Genomic DNA, 14,262 nt, shown 5'->3' on the forward strand with positions numbered 1-14,262 from the left:
TCCGGCAAAGTTTGCTCAATTTCTTCCTCTTGTGTCACCAAAATAGCAGGAAAAGATGATCTACGCAGCTGTGAAGTTAAAGTTGTTTGCTTAGCTTTAGCTTTGGCCGATCTTGTTTTCCCAGAGCCGCTCATTCCACTTCTGTCTACGTGCCAAGGTCAAACTGTATACAATTCCCATGGGAATCCACAAGCCCAGAGAATAAACAAAAGGAAAGGAGAAAAGAAAAAACAAGTCCCAGAGAGTTGTAAATCCAAAATCCTCTAGGGGGAGTTCAAACGTATCTTGAGGGAAACAGCAAATTTGTTGTTCATAAAAAGTTTTTTCTCAAGTTGTTCCAAGGCTTCAAAACTTTTAAAACAGTGTCAAAACAGCTTCAAAATTCCAAAAGACCTTCAGATCTCTTTAGCAGAGTTAATCTTTAAAGTAGAACAGTGTCTCTAAAAAGTGCCAGAGACAGTGTTTCAATGTAACAGTTCAGGTAGCACTCAAATGTAACAGTTCAGAGTAACAAAGTCCACAATCTGACAGTTCTAACAGTCTGGCAGTCCGACTGCCTAGGTTCCTTCATAAATTTGTAAATCCAAAGGAAGAGGTAAAGACAAAGTCCACAACCAGAAAAATTAAATCCACTAATATCAGCAAAGTCAGTTCAGGTAATGCACAGATTAGCTCCTTTGGGCGCCGCTTCAAAGGCACCAGACAGATCAAAGTCTTTGCTTTAAATCTTTAAGCAGAGCCGGGAGACGGACTTCCTGGTTATGTCTCCCGCTTTAGCCGAATTTTAAGTTAATTTAGTCCCAAATTCATTCAGTCCCTCTTACTCACGGGTTGTTACTTTTGTAGTCAAATATTCCCAGGAAAAAAGGTCAGCGCTCACCGACAGCAGCTATGCGGCTTCACTCCACAGAAAGAGCGATCGACTCACAGCACCGCGCCAGCCCTTCCACGGTCCGGAACCCCTTATGAGGTCCCTTCTTCGTTTCGGGGGGCGCTTCTGATGCCCGCCGAGTCCCACGACCACAGGCTTTCGCTGCCTGTGGGTTTCCGACTTGGGTCTCCGCTTTGCCATAGCGGACGACCCGTTTCTGCGGAGCTTCCCCTTCACAGCGCGAAGGAGACCGCCATTGCCGTTCGCGCCACCTCCGGAAGTCCTTAATCGGACTTATAAAACAGTTGCAAGTCAGCTGGGTTCTCTACCTGCTCGAGCTCTTACGACGGAGAGAATTTGTGCCGTGCTTCTCAATGAGAAAGACAGACTTGCTGCAATAGATGTCAAAGACAGGGGGAGAGAAGCTCGGAGTTCAAGCACCCCCGCTGCTATTGCAAGTGAAGAACAGGCTGTTGCTTTGAACGTTGTCCGTTGTTTCAATTGTGGACAGACTGGGCATCTTCAGCGGAATTGTAAGAAGCCACGTCAACAGAAAGAAGCTAAGGGGAGCTCTGCAAAGCCTGAGGCGTCAGGCAAAAGTCGTACCAAGTCCCAGGTGAAACCTGCAAAAGCATTGCTGTCAACAAAAGCCGCATTTTCAACGGAGAACGCTTTTGTTCTTGACACGGGATGCACGCAACACATGACGTCGCACAGAGATCTGTTTTCAACGTTTAAGAATCAAAGCTTCACTGTGAAACAGGCCAATGGCCAGGAGCTGAAAGCGACCGGGTTTGGAACTGTGTATCTTGAGAGTCTGAACTTGACTATTAACAATGTGTATTTGGTTCCTGATTTAAAGTTCAATCTGCTGAGTGTTTCGCAGATCACAAAGAAAGGACTGACTTTGTCCTATGATAGAGAAAGCTGCAAAATCTTCAAAGATGGAGAGCTGTATCTTTCTGCCAGAGAGAAAGATGGACTGTATTTGTTGACTTTTGATCAAATTGATTACATAAATTGTAATGCATCTGAATCTAACATGATTTTTCTTGCAGGTATGACGAAGGACGTCAAGAAGGCGACCGAGGTTGACAGGGCATTTCAGCGAGTGTATGCTCATGTGATTGGTAGTCTAGCACCATCTAGAGGCAATGCAAGATATTATCTTGTGTGTGTGGATTATTTCTCTCATTATGTGTGGGTATATATATTGCAGAAACCACAAGAAGCCTTAGAAAGGTTTAAAGAGTTTTGTGACAAGGTTAAAAATGTTCATGATGCTAACATTGATTGTCTTTTCACAGATGAAAAGCCAGTTTTTCTTTTACAGGATTTTCAGGATTTCCTGGATAAGAAAGGGATAAGGCACAAGACAGCTGTTTCAGCAGATGCATGGAACAAAAGTGTCTGTGTGCAAGTGAACAAAGAATTGCAATATGGCATGAAGGCGCAATTGCTGAGTTCACATTTGCCACATGAGTATTGTGCAGAGTCGTTAATGTGTTTTTGTTACAGTTGGATGAGAAAGGTTTCAAAAGATTTAGGAAGTTCTCCTTTTGAAAAGCTATTCCACAGAAAACCTTCTGTTGCCCATTTTAAAGTTTTTGGGTCTCATGTAAAGACTGAAGCTCCAGGTGGAGTAAAGAATGCTAGAGGCATTTTTGTGGGTTATGAAAAGGGTCTCTACAGAGTAATTTTGTCTGAATCTGGTCAGGTGATTCTCACAAAATTTCTAGAGAGTGCTCCTGAACAGGAGAGAGTAATTGTTCCCACATTTCCCACAGAGGACAATTCAGATGATGATGGTGATTTTACTGATTACAGTGGTACTGAGAGTAACAGTGATAGCTCGGAGAGCTCAGTTGACACAGTCATTGAGAGGAAATCTCACACAATGGCTAGACCTTCACAGGTGAATGATGAACCACTGTTTACTATTGGAACTGGTTCTCCAAAGAGTCCTGAGACTGAACCAGTGAGCAGAGAGGATCAGCACCTCATACGTAGGTCTGAGAGAGTTACAAAGGGTGTACCGCCCAAGAGGTATTCAAAAGAGTTTGCTAACTCAGCTGTTGCATGTGTTGCTATTGTTGACAACTCAAGACAGGTTGAAGCTGTGTCTAGGGGACTTCCGGGTTAGCGCGATCGACCAATGGTGGATTCCCTCCGAGCTCCGGAGGGAATCGGCTCCGTGGAAGACAGGTCCTGCCGCGGCGGCGACGCGGGGACCCTCAGAAACCACAGACACTGAAGCCTGTGGACTTGGTGATTCGGCGGGCACCATTTGCGCCCCCTGACCCGCGAAGTAGCCTTTTTAAAGGCTTTGGAGTGGGGGCCGGAGAGTGGCGTGGTGCTGTGAGTAGACCGCTTCTTCTACGGAGTGAAGCCGCAAGCCATGGCCGGAGAGCGCTGACTTCTTCCTTTGAACATTTGGATTACAAAAGTAACAACCCATGAGTAGTACGGAAATTGGACTTAAAAATTTATTTTTCCTTTGAATTCGGTACGATCGGGGGAGGTGTCAAAAGGAAGTCCGCCCCGCCCCCCCGTCCTGCAGACAATTTAAAGCAAGAATTGGATAACTATGGTCGAGAGACTACTTCTCTCTTCGTGAGGCAAAAGTTATTAATTTCACGATTTGGCATTAGAAGTATTTTGCTGAAGGATAAGAACTGATTTTTAGGAGCTGACGTGCAACCCCCCCGGGATCCGGGAGCGATCGGTAAGAGAGCCTGTTGAGAAGACATAAAGAGTTTGACAGCTGTCAAATGAGCTGTCAAAGATAGAAAAAATTGCCTTTCGTTATTTCTGCTGGTTAATTTTGATACATTTGACTTTAAGTTGTGGAAAATAAAGAAGAAATAAAAACAAAGTAACTAGACTGTTGGAGAAAGAATACTAAGTAACTAAAATCCCTCTAGAGGGGGTTTTGAGACATTACAATGGCTGCAGATGGAAAAGTACAGGCTGAGCTGAATAGAATGTTCTTTCTCTTGGGAAAATTACAAGATCAGAGTGAAGCTCTGGCTACAGAAGTAACGACCTTGAACTCTAAAGTAAATAAACTTGTTGATTGTGCCGAGGACTTGACTCAAGAAGATTCTGCAGCTGAACAAGAGGAGATATGTGCTGATTCAGAGGAGTGGGAAGGAGGAGCTGAAATGCCGCAAGTGGAAAAGATCAACCAGAGGCCTGTAAAAATGGATTACAAGGGAAACAAGACCTGGATGATGAGAATTTGGTATGAATTTGAGAATGAAGATTGGAGAGATCTCTCCAGGGGGAGATCGGAAGATCTATGGATTACAAATTTTATTAAGACGAAAGTTGGAGCTTTTGGGACATTTGGGACATTTGGACTTAAAAGGAACAAGAAACACAATTTGGGCTCCACTCTTGAATATGGAGGTCTGGCTGGAAGAAACATAGACCCTATTGGGACAGAGCTTCTCCGAGACTCGATGTCCAACATAAAGGAATACCAACAAAACCGGCAGAGAGGGACTGAGAGAGATTTGAGGGCCTTGGACGTGAGGGATCCAGGCTGAGAACTGATAGACTGATGGATATTCTTTGGGGATCGAAACCGGGAAAGGGGGGGTGAGAGTTTTGGAATCCAAAGGGTGTACAATTATATGTTGTTTTTTGTTATTTTGTTTAAAAATTAATATAAAAAATGGGAAATTTGTGGAAGGGAACTTGGGTCGACCTTAGAAAAGGAGGTAAAAGATGGGTATTGTTGTTTAATGGAGGTTTATAAGTTAAATTTGGTTAACTAAGAAGAATTAAGTAAAATATTAATAAGATAAAAGTAGGAGATAAGAACTTGCTGAGTTAATTATGGAATTGGGATGCAAGAAGCGGAGGTGTGGGGAAGTCAGGGAAAGTGGTTAAGAAATTAAGGATTGGAAATTATATGTGTTTGTTTTTGTGTTTGTATGTCTGTATCGTGTATTATGTGTGTTTATATAAATTGTGAAAACCCAATAAAATTTTTATTAAAAAAATAAATGAAGCTGTGTCTAAGTCAGAGACAAAGACACAACAGAGAGTTGCTAAGCGTAACACTACATTCCCTAGCCAGTTAAATGCAGATGCACTCATTCCTTGGAAGTCAGACAACCAGAGAGGTACACTGGGGAAACCAGTGGCGGGTAGTTCCAAGGGTGGAACTGAAACAACAGGGGAGTGTTATATGTATAACAACTGTTTGTTTTCTTCTCTGAATCACGCTTTGCTCGCAGCACACATTGATTCATATGGGGGAGTATGTTATGATATTGAAGCAATGCAGCCGCGAGCTGCTGGTAGCTTGAAAACAAAACATAATGGGAATGTTGGGACTGTTCCGTGGGAAACAGAGGGACAGTCAATTCACAGTGCAGAGGGCACCGGAATTAGCTCAGAGTGTAATATGAGCTGGACAGGAAGTGTTTGTTTTCTCTCGACTGCAGGAGTATGAAGAGAGCAGTCATGTTTTCTGTAATGCTGCAAAGACAGAAATAAAGGCATGTAAATACGTTTCTGTCTATCTCTTTCCCCTGCCCGGGGGGGCAGGAAAGAGGGGGGGTGTTCTTCTCACGCTGAGAAGGATCGCCTATCGCGACCTCTGCCTGGATCTTGCCGGGAAAGCAGACAGCGAGGTCAACAGGAGACCAAGCCGGGTGCCTGGGAGAGTTGCCAGTTTCTCCTGATAAAGGCTTGATTCCTCACACTCCCCCCCTTAATATTGTGTTATACGTTATCCAGTTCTCTTTGATGTTGTTGCTTTTTTTAACAGCGATTGCTTCTAGTGGAGAGTTCCATCTTGGGGTTTTCTTTCTTTTTTTTAATAAAATATTTATTGAGATTTTACACAAAAGAAAAACAGTGTGACAAACAATACAAAAAAATTCAAAAAAGTAGAAAAAGAAGAGAGAGGAAAAGAAAAAATATCTTAAAAAAAGAAAGAATCCATTTTTCAATATCTTTAGGTCCATTTGCTTATTTCCTTGACCTTATTTCCTTGAGGCAAGGAAGAAGGGCTACCCCTATGCTATCCATATAATCAGTTATCAGTAATCAATATATTCAATATATATTCATATATGCTTACACGAATCAAGGATTACAGTACTTATAATCTATTTTGAATCAAAAGGGAAGCTGTGCCTTAGCTAACTGCAAACTGCTTGAAACAGCAAAGTTAGGAACCGACCTTTCCCCTAAAAACATCTGTGCACCCCGGACAAAGGGGAAAGACATGAATCAGAGATTCTGGTACAAATTCCCCTCAGATACAGGCTAAATTAATCCACAGAACAGGAAGAGCAAAACCACAAATGTCCAAGCTCCCTGTCCTGTCATAACTAGGGGAAAGGTTAGACTGAGCGTCACTGGGAGCATCGGAAAGCAGAACTGGAACCCTGCGCTTGACCAGTGCTAGACCAGGAGCTAGAAGCGTGACAACTGCTTGCTGATTGGCTGATTTTTGCTGACCAAGTTATGAGTCCCTCATGATTGTCTTATGATCTATGATTTGCTGTGATTTGCTCAGGTATAAAGACCCCTGCATTTCTGTCAATCGGGGTCCCAGTTCTTTGGAAGATATTCCAACTGGGTCCTTATTGCCTGGCAATAAACTTCACCTTCTTATTCTCCATTGCTGCGTCTGTTTGATCCTTATTTTTGCACTTTGCTAAAACCACTAACTTTCTCGTGCAACACTCACACCTCCCCTTTTTGTATTCCCGTTTACAAAGTCCTTTCAGCAAATCCTTACCCTCTTTCATTTTTCTTTACTCTATATTCTTAACCTATTATAACTATAATTTCTCATCCAAATAACTATCTATATTTACATATTCTTATAAGCCTTAATACCAAAACCATTTATTTTCAGTCCAATATCGCTTTAACATTCATTAATTTTACAGTATTTCTGCAGATAGTCTTTAAATTTCTTCCAGTCTTCTTCCACCATTTCTTCTCCCTGGTCTCGGATTCTGCCAGTCATTTCTGCCAATTCCATATAATCCATCATCTTCATTTGCCATTCTTCCAGAGTGGGTAAACCTTGTGTCTTCCAATACTTTGCAATAAGTAATCTTGCTGCTGTTGTAGCTTACATAAAAAAAGTTCTATCCTTCTTTGGCACCAATTGGCCGACAATGCCTAGAAGAAAGGCCTCTGGTTTCTTCAGGAAAGTATATTTAAATACCTTTTTCATTTCATTATAGATCATTTCCCAGAAAGCCTTAATCCTTGGGCACGTCCACCAAAGGTGAAAGAATGTACCTTCAGTTTCTTTACATTTCCAACATTTATTATCGGGCAAATGATAGATTTTTGCAAGCTTGACTGGGGTCATGTACCACCTGTAAATCATTTTCATAATATTCTCTCTCAAGGCATTACATGCCGTAAACTTCATACCTGTGGTCCACAACTGTTCCCAGTCAGCAAACATAATGTTATGTCCAACATCTTGTGCCCATTTAATCATAGCAGATTTAACCATCTCGTCCTGAGTGTTCCATTTTAACAGCAAGTTACCGTATTTTTTGCTCTATAAGACTCACTTTTCCCCTCCTAAAAAGTAAGGGGAAATATGTGTTCGTCTTATGGAGTGAATGCAGGCTTTCGCTGCGCAGCGATCCCTCTTGTTGTTCTGGCTTCTGAGATTCAGAATATTTTTTTTCTTGTTTTCCTCTTCCAAAAACTAGGTGCGTCTTATGGTCTGGTGTGTCTTATAGAGCAAAAAATACGGTATACATTCTTGAAAGTATCTTTGTTTTAGGATCTAACAATTCTATTTCCAACTTTGATTTTTCCACCTGGAAGCCAATGTTTTTGTCTAAATTATAGGCCTCTCTTATTTGGTAATAGTGAAGCCAGTCTCACACTTTATCTTTTAGTTTCTCAAAACTCTGCAATTTCAGATTATCTCCTTCCTGCTCCAAAATTTCCCAATATTTCGGCCACTTGGCCTCCATGTTGAGCTTTTTCTGAGCCTTTGCCTCCATCGGTGACAACCACCTTGGGGTTTTGTTTTCAAGTAAGTCTTTATATCTTGTCCAGACATTAAATAATGCTTTCCTGACAATATGGTTTTTAAATGCTTTATGTGCTTTAACCTTGTCGTACCACAAGTATGCATGCCACCCAAAAACATTGTTAAAACCTTCTAAATCCAAAATGTCTGTGTTCTCAAGAAGCAGCCAATCTTTCAACCAGCAGAATGCTGCTGATTCATAGTAAAGTTTAAAGTCTGGCAGGGCAAATCCACCTCTGTCCTTTGCATCCGTTAATATTTTAAATTTTATCCTAGGCTTCTTGCCCTGCCAGACAAATCTAGAAATGTCTCTCTGCCACTTCTTGAAACAGTCCATTTTGTCTAAGATTTGTAATGATTGAAATAAAAACAGCATTCTTGGCAATACATTCATCTTTATAGCAGCAATTCGACCCAACAATGAAAGCTTCAGATTTGACCATATTTCTAAATCCTTTTTAACATCCGACCAACATTTTTCATAATTGTCTTTAAATAAATTCCCATTTTTGGCTGTCATATTAATCCCCAAATATTTCACCTTCTTAACCACTGTTAAACCTGTCTCGTTCTGAAACCTCTCTTTCTCATTCGTTGTTAAGTTTTTCTCAAGGACTTTAGTTTTTAACTTATTCAGCTTAAATCCTGCCACATGACCAAATTCTTGGATCAGTTCTAATACTCTTTTAGTACTAGGTTCTGGCTCCTGTAAACCTTTATACCCTTAATGAGATGGTCCCTTCTGATCATATTTAACAAAACCTCCAGGACCGAAATAAAGAGTAATGGGGAAATCGGGCAGCCTTGTCGTGTCCCTTTCTCTATCTTAAATTCCTCTGTCACCACATTATTAACTATTAATTTAGCCTTTTATTCTGAATAAATTGCACTTATACCATTTTCAAACCCTTGACCGATCCCCATCCCCTGAAGGTTTTTCTTCATAAAACTCCAAGAAATATTATCAAAGGCTTTCTCGGCGTCCACAAAGATTAAAACTGCTTTAGTGTTAATGTCCTCTTGCAACTTCTCCAAAATGTTAATTATATTCCTCGTGTTGTCAGACAAGTGTCTGCCTGGGAGAAAGCCAGCTTGGTCCTTATGTATCTCTTCCCCTAGTACTTTTTTCAGCCTTTTAGCCAAAATGTCAGCAAATATTTTGTAATCCACATTTAACAGGGATATGGGTCGATAGTTCTTAAGTTGTGTCTTTTCGGACTCAGTTTTCGGTATAAGTGTAATATATGCTTCTTTCCACGACTCTGGCGCTTTTCCCCCCTCCAAAATTTCATTGCAAACCTCCTTTAGTGGTTGAATTATCCAGTCCTTCAAGGTTCTATAGTATTTTGGGGTTAAGCCATCCGGCCCTGGAGATTTTCCCAACTGCATATTCTGAATGGCACCTTCTACCTCCTGTTCTGTAATTTTGTAGCTCAACATTATTTTATTTTCTTGAGAGATCTTTTGCAATCCATTTGTTTTCAAAAACTGGTCTATCTCAGTCTCTTTCTGAGGCCCTTGTGTATATAGTTGTTTAAAATACCTCTGGAAGCATTTTCTAATTTCCACTGGATTCTGAATGTTCTTTCCATCCACCTCTAAATTAGCAATAGTATTTAACTTTTGTCTTTTTTTCATCTGCCAAGCTAGCAGTTTCCCACATTTATTAGCCAATTCAAAAGTCCTTTGTCTCATTTGTTTAATTTTCCATTCAATTTCCTGATTCATTATTATCATGGGAATTGGGGTTGCTTGTGTGTAAACCTCCAGCTGTTCCAACTGCTTAGGGGTGGTTGCATCTTTCCCTGGCTGAGCAGCCCTTTTGCGCGGCTGCCTCAGTCGCTGGTAGAATCCGTCAGTGGGTGTCTCCTAAATTTCCTCCAGCATAAGAATTCCTTAACGGACAACCTCCTCCTCGCCTCTCTGCGCGGAAGCATTCTGCGCAGAGTGGGCGTGCCAAGCGGTGGTCCTCCACTCTCCTCACTGACTTCACTGGAAGAGTCTCGGAGCCTCCCCTCCGAAGTGCTCTCTGCCTCTCCCTTCTTCCTGGTGTCACCTGGACTTCCTTCCCCAGAGGACGTTCTCTCTCTTCCCTTACTGGTTCCCTCTCCGGCAGAATCTGGGAGCCTAGCCTCTCCACTCTGCTCCGATGTCAGTTCCCTGACATCCACCTCCCTCCCAGGACCCTCCCCCGTCCGTTCCTTGGACGTTGATGCAGGAAACCCCCGGAAGGAACTCCCCCCTCCATCTGATGATTCAAGTACCTCTCTCCATACACTGCTGTCTCTTCTCGCTCCCCAATCTCCCCAGTCGGATTCTTCTCCTTCTGATAATTCCTCTTCCTCCTCTTCGGAGGCGGGAAACCCCACAAACTCTTCCTCCTCATCGGTGGTGCCAAATTGCTCCCCCCAGAACCTCTCGGGTGGTTTGGGCTTTCTCGGATACCTGCTATGAAACTCCTCCTGCAGATACTCATCCCTAATCTCTTCTGCTGGGACCCATGCGTTTTCCTCTTCTGACTCCCCCTCCCACACCACCAAGTATTCCACTCGCCCCCCTCTCCACCTGGAATCGAGAATTTCAGCTGCATGGCCACTGAGTTCCCTTTCCTCCATCTGTGGATGCAAGGGTGTTTCACTTTGCTGACCCAGAAATTCCCTCCCCTCCCTGAACAGTGAGAGTAAGGACCTGTGGAACACTGGGTGCAGTTTCATGTGAGATGGCAATTTGAGCCTAAAGGCCACCGAATTTACTTGCTGGGCTACTTCGAACGGTCCTAATCTCTTGGGCCGTAGTTTCTTACACCCTCCTTTGAACGGTAACCCTTTGGTAGACAACCACACCTGGTCTCCCACTCTTATGTTTTCCCCCTCTCTGCGGTGCTTGTCTGCCTGCCTCTTGTACTCTTCCTTTGCCCTTTCCAGGTTGATTTTAAGCTGTTGGTGTAAAGCCTCCATCTCTTCCACAAATTGTTCAGCCGCGGGAACACTCCACCTTCCCTCCCCTCCCCCGGGGAAAGCCCTGGGGTGACACCCATAATTCGCCATAAACGGACTCATCCCCGTGGACACATGTTCCGTGTTATTGTATGCAAACTCAGCCAGCGCTAATTTGTCCACCCAATCATTCTCCCTCTCGTTGACGTAGCAGTGTAGGTATTGTTGAAGTATGCTGTTAGCTCTCTCTGCTTGTCCGTTGGTTTCTGGGTGTCGTGCCGTCGAGAAACTCACCTCGACGTCCAGTAGACTCATCAGCTTCCTCCAGAATCTGGACGTAAATTGCCGGCCTCTGTCGGATAAAATCCTCAAGGGGGCGCCATGCAACCTGAAAACATGCTCTACAAACAGTTTGGCTGTTTCTTCTGCAGACACCGCATGCGAGCACGCAATAAAATGGCACATTTTGGTCATTAAGTCAGCTACCACCATTACTGCCGTTTTCCCCCTGGCCTTGGGTAAATCAGTCATAAAATCAATTGATACCACCTCCCATGGTCTCTCTGGTGTGGGTAAGGGCTCCAGTAACCCCGCGGGTGCTGCCCTCTCCCCCTTAGCTCTCTGGTAGCGCTGGCACCCGCGTACGTATTCCTTCACATCTTCCCTCACCCGTGGCCACCAAAACTGCCTGGTGACCAGTAGCATTGTTTTGTGTTGCCCAAAATGTCCCGCCGTGGGGTTGTCATGTAGCTGTTTGAGTATTCTGCTCCTCAAATCCCCCTCAGGTATGTACAATGCACCCTTATAGTACAATGCCCCGCCCTTTACTTCAAATCCCCCCTGATCTTCCTCGTTACTTCGGATTTCCCTAAGCTTGGTTTGTGCATACTGGTCATCCCTCGTCAAACCGGCCAGCTCTTGCCTCCCTACTAACACTCCCCCACACACCCATCGGTCCTCGGGTATGACATAACGTACTTCTGGCCCTCCCTCCCCTTCCGAGTATTCGGGCTTGCGGGAGAGGGCATCTGCTCTGACGTTTTCCTTCCCAGGCACGTACCTAATCTCAAAATTAAACTTGGAAAACTCCTGTGCCCACCGCACCTGTCGTTGGTTCAGTACTCTCGCCGTTCTCCAATATTCCAGGTTCTTGTGGTCAGTACACACCTGGATTTTGTGCTGTGCCCCTATTAGAAAATGTCTCCAGCGTCTAAAGGCCTCGTGAATTGCCAACAGTTCTCGATCATACACCGTGTAATTTTGCTCTGACTTGTTCAGCTTCCTGGAAAAAAAGGCACACGGCTTCCACTGTCCCCCATCTCCTGGCTGGAGCAATATGCTTCCTACCGCTCTGTCTGACGCATCCGTCTCTAGCCTCATCGGCTTCCGCAGATCTACATGTAGAAGCTGCTCTTCCGACGCGAAAGCCCTCTTAAGCTTTTCAAAAGACCGCTGGGCCTCTTCCGTCCATTCGAACTTCTTCTTACTACTGAGACAATCCGTTATGGGTGCCGTTAGATTGGCGAAGTTCTTGATGAACTTCCTGTAGAAATTTCCAAACCCCAAGAACCTCTGTACGTCCTTCCTGTTCTTGGGAGGCTTCCATTCTAGCACTGCCTGCACCTTGCCCGGGTCCATGGCCAAGCCCTTGTCCAACAACCGATAGCCAAGGAACTCCACCTCTCGAGCGTGGAATTGGCACTTCTCCAGTTTGACCCACAGCTGGTGCTCCTGCAGTCTCCTCAGCACTTCCATGACGTCTTTTACATGCTGCTCCTCGTTCTCTGAGTAGATTAGGACGTCGTCCAGGAAAGCTACACAATTCTTGTAGAGCAGGGACCCCAACACATGGTGCATGAAACTTTGAAATGTGGAAGAGCCTGATTGGAGTCTGAAGGGCATAACTAAGTACTCAAAGGCTCCCAGAGGGGTGAACATGGTGGTTTTCCATTCATCCCCCTCCCTCATCCTTATCAAGTTGTACGCCCCCCGAAGGTCCAGCTTGGTAAAAATCTTCCCCTTCCTTACCCTGGCTAAGATGTCATCAATTCTGGGCATTGGGAAGGTCACTGGTTCCGACACCCTGTTCAATCCACGGTAATCCACTACGAGCCTGGGCTCCTTGGAGTCTCACTTGTCCACAAAGAACACTGGACTACCCCCCACCGCCCTTGATTCCCTTATGAACCCTCGCTTCAGGTTCTTGTCAATAAACTTCCGCAATTCCTGCATCTCCCTATCTGACATGGCGTACAGCTTACCCACTGGCAGCTGAGCGTCTGGGAGTAAGTTGATCTGGCAGTCAAAGGGCCTGTGGGGGGGGGTAGCCGATCCGCCTCCTTCTCGCTGAAGACTTCTTCCAAGTCCGCATACTGAGGTGGTACCTTCCCCTTTTCCCCTACTGCCATTCCTGCCACCCTGGCTACTGCCATCCTCAGGTTTTCCCCTCCATGGCAGTGCTCTACACAGTGGGCCGACCCAAAGGTGACTGTCCGCTGATGCCACCCTACTACTGGGTCGTGCAGTGCCAGCCAACTCATTCCAAGTATGGTGGGTGGTCCTGCTAAGGTGGCTACGTGAAAGGCAATTGTCTCTGTGTGTCTAGAAACTGTCATTTTCATGGGCAGGGTCTGGTGGGTCACCTCCCCTCCCAAGAGTTCTCTCCCATCAATAGTGGTTACTTGCAGGGGATGTTCTAGAGGCACCACCTGTAGCTGGTGTTCTAGCGCAAAATCCTTGCTAAAGAAGTTGCAAGAGCTGCCTGAATCCAGCAGCGCCTTCACTTTGATGGGGTGTCCGTTTGGGAGTTCTAGCACCACCTCTATGGCGATGGCTGCTCGGGGAGGGTCTGGTTTGGGCACTTCTACTGGTTGCTTGCCTGGCTGCTGTGCCCCCCTTCCTGCAGCCAAGCACTGCCGTTTCCCGGCGCCTCTTTCCTTTCCTCCTCACTCCCCACTGCCCCCACCATTCCTTGCCACGCCTTCTTCTGAGGGCATACTCTGGCAAAATGTCCCGGCTGCTGGCATAGGAAACACTTATTACTTGCTTTCCCCTCCTTCTTACGCACCACGCTGGAGTTTAAAAAACCCCGCGCGCGCACTCCTCCAATCTCCATTGGCTCCTCGGGTGTCTGGAATGCGGTCATCATGCCAACGCTCTGCTCTCCCTTCCCGCCTTTCCAGAGCGCGCGTCTCTTGCCTGACTCCTACAGCGAGCGCCAACTTGGTCAGCTGGTCCATCGACTCCGGGCGGGGTGAGCGGGAAAGTTCGTCTCTCACCCAAGAGGATAAGCCCTCCTCAAATAACATTTGTACTGGTTCGGAACTCAGATCCCACCCAAGTTTATGGATCAACATCGCAAATCTCGACCAGTACTCTCTCACTGACTGGTTCCCTTGTTTGCACCCCATCAGTTCTTT

The sequence above is a fragment of the Podarcis liolepis genome (assembly GCF_965112155.1).
Source record: "Podarcis liolepis genome assembly, chromosome: W".
NCBI classification, from domain to species: domain Eukaryota; kingdom Metazoa; phylum Chordata; class Lepidosauria; order Squamata; family Lacertidae; genus Podarcis; species Podarcis liolepis.